Source organism: Paroedura picta, chromosome 8 (genome assembly GCF_049243985.1).
Source record: "Paroedura picta isolate Pp20150507F chromosome 8, Ppicta_v3.0, whole genome shotgun sequence".
Taxonomy (NCBI): Eukaryota; Metazoa; Chordata; class Lepidosauria; order Squamata; family Gekkonidae; genus Paroedura; species Paroedura picta.
The window spans coordinates 26,337,173-26,352,602 of NC_135376.1; positions in this window are offsets into that span (position 1 = coordinate 26,337,173).

Below are 15,430 nucleotides of genomic sequence, written 5' to 3' on the forward strand. Positions count from 1 at the left end.
TCTTATCCATGGTTCCTCTGTATATTTGTGAAACAGCCTGGGGGATGGAACGTGTCCAGCGGTACAAGTTGGAATAGGGCCAACCAGCTGTGCTGGCTGCACCCTGATTGGCCCTGCCCCTGCAGCTCCCGCCCTCCATCCCTGGACTCTAGCCTCTTTGCTCTCAGATGTGCCTCAGTGCCTGGAGCCAGCAGCAGGTAAGGAGAGAGGGCCCTGGACGAAGGGTTGTGGTGGAGGGTCTGCTAGCCTGGGCCTGCTAAGCAGGGCCTGCTAACAAGGACCTCCCAACCTGCTGACTGCCTGCTAAGGAGCTTGCCAGCCCCGCCTGCCCCACTTGATCCAGCTGCGAGCTGCAGCCCAAAGCCACCTTAAACTGCCTGGCCGGAGGCCAGGGGAGGGGACCCTTTCAAGGCCCGTTCTTAGGAACGGGCTTTGAAGCTAAGTATATGGAATATATCTTCATTTGTTTTATAGCCTAGGATTCTTACTGAGACTCAAGGCAGATTATCAAGTGTAGAACAAAGCAATCAAATAGCATGAGAGATCTAATAAACCATGTGCTAGGATTAGGATTACAGAAATTACTAGACAGTGCAAAAATGAATCTGAAAAAGTGATGCAGAAAACATAATTTACAAAAACAGAGAATAATGCAGTAAGAGCAGGATAACAAATACAGCAATTAGATCATATATACTAAGGACTGTGGCATAAAAACAGTCTGGTTCCCTTTTAAAGAGCACCTTCTTTAACCATTTTGTTATATATCAAAATTATATCTACACCCACAAGGCAATTTTCACTGCTGGTGTAGAAATATACTGACCATACTGGGTAATGTTGCCAAAGGCTGTCTTATGGGAGATGGAAAGGAGCTTGGAAGAGATTGAAAGGACTAGTTTGGCTAGTGTAGCATCACAATAACTTCCTCCTTGCAGTTATGATCCACTCAGCCCCTGAGTGACAGTTCGATAGTACAAAAAAAAGCAATGACGAGTCCAAATACCTACCCCAAGATGGTCCTCTGTGAACTGGAATATGTCAAATAGGACTGCTAGTTTCAGAGGCAGTCTAAAAAATGTTGACACCCAGCCTCATGTGCAGCAAGGAGGTGGTGCCCTTCTTGTCCCCTGCTGTACCAGACAGAGTACCACAGAGAAATAAGAAGATACTAGTTGCCCTCCTCCCCACCACCACTCAGAAAAGGCTGTGGTACCTCCTAGGGCTGCAGCTTGCCATGGCCTATCTTGACACCTTGGCTAGGTGGGGGGATGGCAAAAGGGCTGAAGGGTATCCCTTCATGTTTGGTGCCCTAGTCAATTGCCTCTGTGTGCTTAGTGCAGCCTTTCTTAACTTTTTTACCATTGAGAAACCTCTGAAGCATTCTACAGGCTTCAAGAAACCAGGGCAGTAGTGCATGGTACAAAATATGGTTGGGAACCATAGCTGTGAACTTGCCTGTCCAGTGTCCCTCCCATTCCCACCCCTTCCAGGCCCATCATTGGCAATTTTGGGAAGGGGTGGGTGGGTTGACATGACCCTATATGGTGATATCACCCAATCAATGTGCTCCTGGATAAATCTGACATGTAAGGAAAAGCAGAAACCCAACTAGCTGGAAGACTCCAGTGATCTTTGCCATGGTCTGTGGTCCAGTAATATGGTTCACAAACAGAACAGAAGTCTCAATATTACTCCTAGGACTGAATAAGAAGAACATATGATTGTATGGGGCAGTCTCAACCACGTTTCCACATTTGCAGAGCTTCTATAACTCATGATAAATATAATTTTCAGCTGTTTAGAATGCAGTTTTGCAACTCATATAGTCAAACTAATGAACTGAAGGTATTAAAGTACAGATATTTAAGATATTAAAATGAAGTTCTTGAGTCAGGATTTTATTATGCAGTTACCACCATAGCATTTGTAGCAATAATAAATTCATACAAACATAATAGAACAATGAAATGAAGCATTCCTCTTTCATTTTACAATTATGAGAATGTGTTTTGTAAATGAAATTTTGCAGCATACATATTTTTAACCTCAACAATAAGATTTTCAGAGTTGATTAATCCATTTAGAATTGTTCAGCTGAGAACACAGTTCTTCATGGAAGAAGTCTGCATTTGCAGAATATGTTGGAGTGAACAACTCAGCATGCCTAGAAATTGGGGGGCTGTACATCACTCTAAAGAGCCTCTTGTGGCGCAGGGTGGTAAGGCAGCCAACATGCTGTCTGAAGCTATGACCATGAGGCTGGGAGTTCGATCCCAGCAGCCGGCTCAAGGTTTACTCAGCCTTCCATCCTTCCAAGGTCAGTAAAATGAGTACCCAGCTTGCTGGGGGATAAAACAGTAATAACTGGGGAAGCAAACCACCCTGTATTGAGTCTGCCAAGAAAACGCTAGAGGGTGTCACCCCAAGGGTCAGACATGACTTGGTGCTTGCACAGGAATACCTTTACCTTTACATCATTCTAAGTGTGTATAGATGTTATCTCCCTGAATGGGATGCCTTTCTTTGTCTTAACCTGGGAGCTGCTCTCTGACCCCTCCTCTCTCACTTGTCCTCTCTCTTGCATCACATAGCCTTCCATGGAGACATATATTTCTGCAGGACTCTTCTATAGATACAATGTCTTCCTACTGCCACACACATGATGCTGAAGAAGCTGGCCATTTGTGATAGGGAAAGTACACTTTAGATTAGGCTTCTTTGTCGTCTTGTAATGGCAACCTGAATGTGAACTGGAGCCATTTGAATAAAAGTTGATTTAACTATTTTGCAATATACTAATTGGAAGATTTATTTACTGCATTCAGTCTCATGCTTTTATGCTTCTGCAAACCCTGCTATATTAACCAATATTCCAGTATATACGCACCAAAGAAATTCAGTAATCATGTTCTTTGTAGATATTCTCTATAATCCATTTTTCAGTCTATACCCTATCTTAGGTTGGGAGTACATTGCACTGAATGCATTATGTGTTTATGTATTTTGTGCCATCAAGTCATTTCTGACTTATGGTGGCTCTAAATTTATGGCCTTCAAAATGTCCTATCATTAACAGCCTTGCTCAGGTAGGGCAAATGAAGGCCAGTGGCTTCCTTTATTGATTCAGTACAGCATTTTTCCTTCCGCTTTCAACTTTTCCTAGCCTTTTTATCTTTTCCAGTGAGTCTTATCTTCTCATGAGGTGACCAAAGCATGATAGCCTAAGTTTCAGCTTCTAGGGAAAATTGAAATTTTATTTGATCTAGAACCCACTTATTTGTCTTTTTGGCAGTCTGTGATATCCGTAAAACTTTTCACTAACAACATGTTTTGAATGTATGTTATACACATGGATATATTATTATGAATGGTGACATTTCTGTCTCTGCCTCACATACAGAAGTGCAGTGCCCCCACACCCCTTCATCCACCCAGAGTTCCTTTAAACAGAGTTCCTTTAAACCTGGTTTCCTTTTTTGACTAAGTAACAGGTTTGCTGGATCGGGGAAATTCAGTTGATGTCATTTACTTGGATTTTAGTAAAGCTTTTGACAAGGTTCCCATGATGTTCTGATGGATAAGTTGAAGGACTGCAATCTGGATTTTCAGATAGTCAGGTGGATAGGGCATTGGTTAGAGAACCGCACTCAAAGAGTTGTTGTCAATGGTGTTTCATCAGACTGGAGAGAGGTGAGTAGCGGGGTACCTCAGGGCTCCGTGCTCGGCCCGGTACTTTTTAACGTATTTATTAATGATCTAGATGAGGGGGTGGAGGGACTACTCATCAAGTTTGCAGATGACACCAAATTGGGAGGATTGGCAAATACTCCGGAAGATAGAGACAGAGTTCAACGAGATCTGAACACAATGGAAAAATGGGAAAATGAGAACATAATGCAATTTAATAAAGATAAGTGTAAAGTTCTGTATCTGGGTCAGAAAAATGAAAAGCATGCCTACTGGATGGGGGATACGCTTCTAGGTAACACTGTGTGAACGAGACCTTGGAGTACTTGTGGACTGTAAACTAAACACGAGCAGGCAGTGTGATGCAGGGGTAAAAAAGGCAAATGCCATTTTGGGCTGTATCAACAGGGGCATCACATCAAAATCACAAGATGTCATAGTCCCATTGTATACGGCACTGGTCAGACCACACCTGGAGTACTGTGTGCAGTTCTGGAGGCCTCACTTCAAGAAGGACGTAGATAAAATTGAAAGGGTACAGAGGAGAGTGACGAGGATGATCTGGGGCCAAGGGACCAAGCCCTATGAAGATAGGTTGAGGGACTTGGGAATGTTCAGCCTGGAGAAAAGGAGGTTGAGAGGGGACAAGATAGCCCTCTTTAAGTATTTGAAAGGTTGTCACTTGGAGGAGGGCAGGATGCTGTTTCCGTTGGCTGCAGAGGAGAGGACATGCAGTAATGAGTTTAAACTTCAAGTACAATGATATAGGCTAGATATCAGGGGAAAAAATCACAGTCAGAGTAGTTCGGCAGTGGAATAGGCTGCCTAAGGAGGTGGTGAGCTCCCCCTCACTTGCAGTCTTCAAGCAAAGGCTGGATACACACTTTTCTTGGATGCTTTATGATGGTTAGGGCTGATCCTGCGTTGAGCAGGGGGTTGGACTAGATGGCCTGTATGGCCCCTTCCAACTCTATGATTCTATGATTCTAGATGTTGCCTTATATATTTCAGCTAAAACAACATTACATGGTTCGTTGCATCAGAATAATAATTTGATTTTTAATCATGATATCAAGAGATTTTCTTTAAAAAAAAAATTGGCAGTCAACTTACTGTTTACAATTTATTGTGAAAAATACTAAAAAAAATACTGTTTTATGAAAAGTCTGTGCCTGTATCTTCCCCTCCCCCAGGCCATTTGGCAGGCCGTCTTCCAAAAGTCTAAACAAGTAGTTCTGTCTAACTCTGTTTTTCACCACTCCCCTCCCTAATGTTTCTGACTTCTCAAAAGGAATACTGCTAATGTTTTGATCAAATTATTGTTCTTGATGCAGCCTCTCAGAAGGCTTGAATTATAGTCTCTCCAATTAACAATTCTCTTTTCAGTAAAAGAGAGCATTTTGGCAAACGCTCAGTACTCTTTGGAAAGAAACCCAGAGACTTGTTTATGAATTGAAATGATGCATTTGCAGAGCTATAGAAATTGAAAAATGTCCCCCATGAAAATATACTAAGAATCAAATCTTGCAAAAAGCAGACACTCCCCAAGGTCCCACCATCTTGTAAATCCTTGATTTCCTAAGCTGTTTGGGCTTCTGTTGACTTTTCTATTAGCAGCCTTTGCTGGCACTTGCTGTTCACACATTTATGGATGCACAAAGGATGAAAGAAAAAAAACCAGGATAACTAATGAATAAGGCAGCTATGAATGGCCCTTTTCCCCACCAGAACATCATTATTTCTTTCAAATTAGTCTTTGACTGTTCCATTGGACTCTTCCCAAGCTTAATTTTAAAATGGTTGAGAAATCCAAGTGTGGTTGGAAACATACCTTGCAGAAAGACTACACATAGTAGGAAATGCTCTGTATGTTTCACTAATTCTGATTTTATCCTGCCTTTCTTCCACATAGCTCAGTGTGGTGAACATATTCTTCCTACTGTATCTTCACAACAACTCTGTGAGGTAGATTAGACTGAGCTTTAATGGTGTGAATCTTAACATTTCACCAAGTAAAGTCTGAAGTAGACGTGTTGAGGATATATTCAAAAATATGTTCAACAGCCAAACTTACTGTGTTTGAAAATGTTGGTCAGATATGAAGAAGTCAACAAACATACTAATAATTGGGGGGGGGGGGGAACAGTTCCCTAGTTGCAGCTGGCAAATAGCTTCTTCCTTAACTTGCATTAACCATACAGGCCTTCTTTTAGCCCTGGCAATGCCTTTCCAAGCCTGTGGAATGCATTTTATTTGGGCTTCAATTGGTGTGGTTTTCAATAGCTTTCAAGAACCTTCTACAGATTTCTCTTGTGTTTCCACTTCATTTTCCATTTTACTATTTAACTCTGGTCTTAGGAAATCTACTCTCTCAGCTTAGAACCATTTCTATCTGAAATATGGGAGGGGTTTCATACTACTAGCCTAATTTGCAGTGCTGTTGTATTGACTGCATCCTAATAACGTGTGTGAAATGCTTGGATACTGGAAGTGCCATGGTAAGTTTTTCACTGGTCCTAATTTTCTCCTCTTGCCCACTAAAAGTGGTATATTTCATACCTCTTAGGGAAACAGGAAAATACAATCATTAATACACTTAATAAACTTCCATAGATTCAGACTTTTCATGTAATTGTTGAAGAATTTTATATCATATGGATAGATGAAGAAGAACAAGGTTGATGCAAGAAACCCACTAGCCAGGAATTACTGACCTAGCTGTTTAAACAGGGTTGTTTGGTTTTAGTTGTTGAGATATCTATGGCCAGCTTTTGTTTTATTTATACCCTGCCATTCTCCTCAATGTAACCCAAATCAGCTTTCTTATCTCATCTGTTTTATCCCCAGAGTAACTCAGTGATAGAGTGTATGACTGACTCAAGGCCATCCCAGCAAGCTTCCATGGTGGAGAGGGGATATCGATATGGGTCTCTGAGATCCTAGTTTGACACTCAAACTACTATAGCACATTGGCCCATTTAGCCCACAATTCTTCTCAATGGTTTTAGAATATCATGCTCACCTCTGTGATAAGTGGCTTCTAGTGCCACCCTCCATGCTTCACAGCCAGTTCCTGATTTCCTGCTGATTTTGTGCAGATTTCAAGCTTTTCTAACCAATATTAGTGTATTTGTCAGAGAGTATTAGTGTATTGGTCAGAGAGAGAGAAAGAATGGAGAATAGCATTTAAAGTCTTCATATAGGGCTCAGACATCGGTAGAGCTCGGTGGTTAGAACTCAAGTGTCTACAGTCAGGCAGAATCAAATGGGTGTCCTGTGATAGGCAGGTTAGGTGACCTCAAAGAAACAGTTTGTTAATGACTTGTGAGGTGATTGAGGGAAGAATTTTAGAGACAAGCTAACATTATTTCAAGACTCAGTGAGCCATTCCAAATAAAATCCATCCATTTCTCTATCCAGCAGAAACAGCCTATTATTTCTGTGACCTGGTGAATAACATACAGTAACCCTCCGAAAGCTGACCTTCAGCTCCCCTTACATATAAGCAGTCTCTACATGGGAACACTGCTTTACTTGCCCAATCTCCACTCTTTGTAAGCTCTTCTATAAGAGAAGACAATATATTTATTGTTGTGTTATTGAAAGAAGGTGATCACGCAAAACACCCCAGGAATTGAGAGAGGGGGAAAAGGTAGGAATTATCTCAGATACGTTTGCTACTTCCTCACACCACATCCCATTTGTAATTATAGCACATAGCCCAACATACATGTTACCATATTTTGCCTTATTAACCATTCACAAACATGCCCAAATCTAAACTTCTTCATCCTGATGAATGGGGAAAAACTGAGGTAGCACACTGCCATCATATTTCTATCCTCAAAATGACCCGTTGAGATAAAGTTAGGGAGTGACTGTGACTGTTTGACCCAATTTCATCCAACTGAGCTTCCATGGCAAAGAGGGGACATTAAGATTATTATCCAGTTTTCTAATCATTACTTAATGCTGACTCTTTCCAGTTTCCAAATATTGAGCTACATTGGCAGAAAAGGAGCAAAAGGAATACTAATCAGGCAGAATTGGTTCTAGACTCGTTTGGAACAGGTCATATAGAAACTCTTTAGAACAGGCTTCCTCAGGCAGGGTTTCCTGAAACCTGGGGTTTCTTGATGGCCCTGGAAAGGTTTCCTGAATGGGTGGGAGTTAATTATTTTAATATTATTATTTTTAAAACTTGTTAAATATTTATTTGGTCCTATGGTCATGTCAATCCACCCACCCCACCCTAAATGGCCAATGATGGGCCTTGAGGGGGTGGGAAGGGGAGGGACATGTATACAGCTATGTTTCTCAACCAAAGTCTGCACAATTGCACCACTTCTGGGGTTTCTTGAAGCCATAAGAATGTTTCAGAAATTTCTCAACAGTAAAAAAGTTGAGAAATGATACTCTAGGAAGAACAAAGAACATTCAAGAAGGAGCAGGCAGTTATGACCTCAAAAAGACTAAATGTTGCACCTACCATGGAGATACTCTTAAAAAGCTATTTTCATGATGAACACTTCCCTCCCTCCTTCCTGTCATAATTTCCAGGAGCACAGTGTCAGGATTTTCAGAAGTTTTCTAGCCTTGTTTCATATTACTGGGCAGACCACAGAACCCTCTAAGGTAGAACAAATTTTCTACAATAAATAGAGGCAAAATCCCAAACCTAGATAAATACATCGTATCTTAGACATTACAGCTGCAATTTAATGTTGAACATTCTGTCCAGCTTGAAATTGCTTTTGGAAACTATTAGAAAATTGCTGCCCTTACCAGAAGCCATCACATGGTTCGTTATGAAAGCCAAGAGAGAGAGAGAGAATCCCTGCACTACTTCTCTGACATTGTGCATAACAAACAGCTCAAAAATATTTATCAAGAATACACAGTATTGCAAGAAGTCTTAGGTTAATTTCTTTATTGAAAATAATATAGAGAACTCTAGGCAGTTTTCATTGAGGACACAAAACCCTGATACATTTGCAATCAAAGCAACTGACAGAATCAGTAAAATCAAACAATAAAACAATCGAAAGCACAGAAATAATCACTTCTTTCATTCATTCCTGAAATCAAAATTGGTTGGCCTTTTGTAGCACTCAGGTCAAAGCTTTGACACAGTATTCCTTGTCACTGTGGCGGCAGGCTCCCTTGGGGTATTTGCAATCTCTGCTAAGAGCCAAGTAAGGTGAATTTGTGAAAGAGATTTGTGTCACTGCTTATTGGCTTAAACAAAGCACCGTAGCATGCAAATACTTATTACATTTTTAATACGAATTGTTCCTTCAGGAGTCAGCACAAGAGTCACAGATACTTTATTCAATGGCAAACAAAAGGTTGTTGAAAGGTCACAATACAAACTGACAGAAGCAAGCCAATATAAGCATGACACTGTCAACAGCAAAAGGACGTCGAAGAGGGATGAGGACAGCTAGGGTGTTAGGAAACATCAGTGTACAGCAGCCTTTTTCATCCTTTTGATAGTGGAGGGACCCCTGAAATATTTTTCAGGCTTTGAGAAACCCCAGAAGTGGTGACATGCCCTTTCAGAGAAGTGAGTGCAGAAGTAATATGCGGAAGCCAGCCAATCGGTCGATCAATCATTGACCATCATTTACCATTTCCACTGTGGAGAAGACAACTAGGCCTGGAGATCAACAGGAGATCAACAGTATGATGTCAACATCCATCTGAACTTCTGGGAAAGGCCTGGGGAGATCTTGCATAGCCCAAGGTTTCCCAGCACCCTGGCTGGGAATTCCTGGTGTACAGTTTTCAGGATTATAATATAATGTGAAATATCTTTGTTGTGATCTTCAAGGCTGATCTGGGTGTAAAGCAGCTTTTCACAGCCCCAGTTGACATGGCTGCAGTTATACATGGCCAGGCTCTGTAGGATGGTCACCTCCAATACAGAGCCCACTTCAGCTGGAGGAACACTGTTTGTACCTGGATTGGTGCCACCCATACCCAGAATGGAGCTGCTGTCAGCCTGTGACCTGCGGCTGGCAACCTGTGGGACATCATAGAATGGGCAGCTTACTTGTTCAGGTGTTACAAGACTTGCTGCCACCATGAGCACTTGGCCAGCATCAGCAAAGCAATTCTTTTGTTCTTGTAAAAATGGAAAACATATGATCTGTGAGCTTGTATTAATTTTCCTTAACCTGGCCATATTCCTTCTGAAACATAGTCTCCCTTTACTTTTTCTATTTATAATACACATTTTTAACCTATTTTTATGACCAAGTGCTTGAAAAACAAAGTGTAGCAGTGACACTGTTAATAACTCTGTAATAAAACTGAAAGATATAATAAAAGACCAGGCAAGAGTATTATAAAGGTTGTCAGTTATTCTAGCCAACATGACAGAGTCCACGTTCAATAATGTTATAACATTTTAAGGAGAATCTACAAAATACAGAAAGTGACAGGTCTTCATGAAAATGCCTATCTGCTTCTATGTGCCTTTAATGTTATGGTCTAAACATGAACACTGGTGAAGCTCAAAGACTCTAGAAGGTTATATTTACTAGTGCTGGTGATAAACTGATGCTCAAACAACATCCAGGGCTATTATGCATGTAAAGGTTTTCACCGAAGCCAGCATGTTAACTCTTTTAAATTATCATTTTTTTAAAATAGTCATGTTTTTCTGCAAGGATTATACATGTGAAAGACAGACTTATGACTGCAAATAATGTGGGGGGGAACAAGTCCTTTGTTTTGTTAGATGCTCATTGGCAGACCAAGGTCAGCTTCAATGTCACATGACCACCACTCTGGCATATGCCACTGGCAGGGCCTTATGGGAATTATAGTTCGTGGGGGCTCACAGCCTTTTGAAAACACTACAACTTTTCCTCTTCAGAGGTATGCAGTTTCTCATACAAATGCCTCTGAGGGAATGAATAAATTTCTGCTGGTGTAATGTTTGTTTGTTTGTGTGTTTGTTTGTTTATTTATAGATATTATACTGCCACTCCCCTATAGATCTCACGCGGTTTACATTGTAAAAGTTAAAAACAGTAAAACCCCATTAATGAAATATATACAGTACAACAGCATCAAAATAACAGCAGTGGATGACCTTATAATTCATTCCCACATTGTTCAGGGTGAAGCCCTAATCTTCCTCTAGTGAGAGCAGGAGCCAGTCTGGTGGAACTTGAGATCCAGTTGGAAAACCCGGGACTCTGCCCCGGCCTCAACCATATGCCTGATGAAAGAGCTCCATCTTGCAGGCCCTGCGGAAAGCTGGTAACTCTGGCAGGGCCCTCAGCTCTTCCGGGAGCTCATTCCACCAGGCTGGGGCCGAGGCCAAAAAGGCCCTGGCCCTGGTCGAAGCCAGGCATAAGTCCTGGGGGCATTATAGCAATGGTCTGTGCCAAACAAGGGGTTCCTCAAGCTCCCATTGGTGGACGAGGGACTAGAGGCTGTCCATTTCCCTACTGATGTATGTTGGCACAGGGGAGCAGATAAAAAACATACTAACATTTATGCAAGCAAAAACAGGCATTTTCATGTAAACAAAAAGTCATTTTCAAGCTCGTTTTAAATACTGCACTGAAAAGACACAGTGGCTGCTATGGGGGGGGGGGAGTGCCATGCATAATCAAAAATACTGTGGTGGCTTTTCCATGACAAAACCAGCTCCACATGCAGAAAAAAGATCAATGTCTTTTTGGGCAGAATTTTTGCGAAGTTTCTTGCCATGCATAATACACCCTGAACATGACCTATTATAGTTTAGAAGACAAAGCACTTAAAAAGTAATGTTAAGAGCTAAATTAGGTTTTCTCTTTGCATGTGTGTACAAATAAACAAATTCGTATAAGAGAGTGATCAAAGTTATGGAAGCTCCAGCTTCATTGTTATTAAAGGTGCCAGTTCTATGGTGCTTAAATGTGACCACTAGAACACATCAAAACTCCTATAAATGTGATTAAAGGCCCTCTGTTTTCCAGGATACTAATATTACATTTCTAGGATTTGGCTGTGATGTCAGCTCTGTGCAACTGTGTTCATGAGCTTGTATATACGGGGGGGGGGGGGCAGCATGGGCCTCAAGCAAGATCCTTGTCATGTACTGTGGTTAATCTCCCCAAAAGTAGGCAAACTCAGACCTTTAGCAGGGGCAGGGGGACCTCAGTAGTTTATTTCAGAACAGAACTAACAGCATCACAGGACTCTTGTGATGCTGACAAAAGCAATAGGGATCAAAAGGCAATTCTACAGGCAAATCCCTTCCATACCTGTACGCCATCCAAGTTTGCACAATATGTTTTTTTATCATCAAAGGATAGTACTGTTTACAGCTAGCACCTCTAAGCATGAAGGAAATAGCCAAAACATCTGAAGGCATGATGGAGGTCCAGCTGGCCCTTAGCATAAAGGTGGAGAGATGAGTGGTGCTCCACAGAGTTCTGGGACTCTAATCATGGAATGCATGGCAGGATCCAGTGGCTACCTGAGAATACTTCTTCTTTATATCCCTTTGTTCACAATTAAACATGTCAAAAAAGAAACTGACTAAAGGAAGAAAATATTTTATATGCTTCATTTGTACCTCGCCTTCCTCCCTTAAAGGGATCCAAAGTGGCTTACATCAGTCTTTCTTCCTCCAGGTTGTCTTCACAGCAACCCTATCGGTTATAGTGAGAGTATGTGACCCAACAAGCTTCATAAAGAGTGAAGCTTTGAAACGGAGTTTCCCAGACCATAATCTGATGCTCTAAACATACTGCATTGGACAGCCAGTATACTGGAGGTTTTAGAGGAAGGAGATAACAAGTGAGTACAGAAGAGCAGAGATGTGGAGCAAAGCAAATATATGCCAAGATCTTTCTTTAAAAAATCGCAACAGTCTTTGACATTTACTTCAATGCAAAATTAATGGCCTCTCGTAAAATAGAAGCAAGGAGGTGTTCAAAATGAGCACGTGTTGTAACAAAAGCACTGCTAAACTCAGCCTAATCGCCAGGGGGGAAATATAGTCTTGCTATCCATTATTTTCCTTCATCGGTAACACTGAACTGCCACATTATTACCACATGATTTTCTTTTTGATAGCAATGATCACCAGACTGTATGCCTACTATGAATGCCATCCTAAACAGAATTGCAGTTCTAAACTCACTGACTTCAAAAGACTTAGAAGAGTGTAACTATGCTTAGTTGGTCTCTTCCACTGTGCATAAAGATCCTACCTTGGGAAATGGATTTATACTCTCTATAGTAATGTAGATGAGAAATGCTCCTAGGGGAGGCAGGACTCGGAGCAGCACAACATCTTATATGGTATGCTCTAATACTCTCTTACAGTGATGTCTTGAGTAAGTCAGTCAAGCTTCCCTAAATTGATCCGAGAAAAGAAAATCAGGAATAATACTTCCTCCTAGATGTAGACTTTTGCCATAAAATTACCTTGAATTTACTAACAGAATCTAGCACTTTCTACCTTAGAAGACTAGTCCCCAAACCTCCGCTGTTCTCCTTTAGGAGTGTTTGAGAAGCTGCCATTGCTAGTGAATATAATTTTGGATTTGGAATCTGTCCATGTTCTGTGCCCTATTGATTATCAGAATGAGATTAAGGCAGGAACCATGTCTCAAAAGTAATACATATCCTTGCAATTTCTCCTTTGTGGCAATGCACAAAGGCACCTGGTTCAGATTGAGACTGTTGCATGCAAGAAAATGTCAGCCATCCCCTGTGCCATTTCCCTCTGCACACACACTTCTGAGTTTCTATAACACACCCTGGATTATTTTAGGACAGCAAAATGGTGGGAGAGCTGAAGCTCCTCCACAGGCTCCCATGATATTCATTTCACTACTCTTCTTGTGTCACTACCGTTAACATTAGGAAATGAGAGATTAGCCCAAAATCTCCAGTGGCAGCTGAGCCCTGAGCCTTTACAGGTGACCAGTTATAATGCACCTTGAATCTGACCCTGTAATTTTGCAGTATATGCATGCCCATAATACTTCCAAGAGAGCATGGATGGATTTTGATGGAGACTTGTTTCGAGCACTCTTTGAAAGAGAGCTTCCGGGGAGGGCGGTATAGAAGTATGATAAATAAATAAATAAAAAGATGTATCTAAATGCTTTGATCACCAGCCTTACTGTTTTTAAAGGAAATCAATGTCCTTAATATTTGGGTTCTAAACATAAAAGCATTTAGCTTTTACATAAAAGCAAAAATTGGATTGTCATACAGAACATAGCTTTGGGCAATTTCATCTCACCTCGGTGTACTATCTAAAATGTCCCTACTTACATGTCGGCACTCTTTTCTGAAAGCAATAAGTTTTAATACTAGTTAAAATACTATGTTGCCTGTCCCGCATTCGCTTCATGTGTATTATTGTCGGTGTTATTTGCAATGTGTAAACAATTAATTACCAAGCTAGAGAAACCCCTTCTAGGCAGGCAATGAAAAAAACAACAACCACCTCTTAAATTTTGTATCATGCTTCATCCTATTTGTTAGAGATGTGAAATTTATAATATATGAACCTGGTATTATAAAGTACCACTACAGCTTCAGGGAATATGGAAAATTGGATTTAAATGAAGGTACGTGAGATTTCACTTATATAAACTGAAAAATATTAAGCATTTTCCCCAAGGCTTTCATTTTTTTTTAACAGTCTGATGCAGACATTTAAGGCCAGAGTTACTTAGAAGCAATTAAAAAAAAAAGTGCTAACTCTTATCAGTTTTTTCCTTGGGGTTCTCTGTCATCTCCCTAACAGCACTTTCTGTAGCATAACAACACACTGAAGGAAATATTTGCGTTTCTGTTAATGAACTAGAAATTTGGAACACTTCTGGATTTTTATTTTTCATTTTATTTATGACAGAGCTGGTGGTAGGAGGAAGATTTGCACTCTATGGTACAATTCTGTCTGGGCCCACAGTGCACCAAGTGCGTTGCCCGCAATCCAATAAACCGTTGATCATATTTAAGCATGATGGAGTTCATTGGGAATAAAGTGTGCTTAACTGTAGATCTGATTACATGGATACTTATTTGCAAAACTGGACCTTTAATAGGGAATTTAACATGTACAACCCTCCAGCAGATTTAATAGAAAGAAAAGTAGTACACAAGTCCACCCCCTTTTCTTGTACAATGACAAATATGATGGCTTTAGGGCAGTGGTTCTCAACCTTTTCTTCACTGCGACCCCAACTTCAGTGGTGGCTGTTGTGGCTGCAGCGGCTGTGCATGCACATGTGCACAACCATCAAGGTGGTGTGGAGGCAGCCATTGCCATGCCTCCGCTGCCTCCGCCTGCCTTCGCATCCGCCTGCCTCTGCCACCACCCGCCTCCACTGCCACTGCCGCCAGCCACCATGGTGGCAGCGGGCAACCTAGCAACCCCAGGGAAGGGGCCAAGTGACCCCAAATGGGGTGGCGACCCCAAGGTTGAGAACCACTGCTTTAGGGGATATAAAGTTGGATTCAAAGAATTTGATCCAGCCAGTTCTCTCTCACGAAATCTTGTTTGCTTCCTCTTTTTGTTACAATCTGTGACACATACGGATGTTTTTCGTGTAGGTTCCATGATCCACAACATAGAATAGTGGGCCGGATGTAACCCATAATATCTTTCCATAAGTGAAATTATGGGGGAGTAGTCGGTGGTTTTTGCAGATTTTCTACAGGGCCCATCCCATTATGCATCCTTTATAATTCCTCTATTCCTCAAGGACTA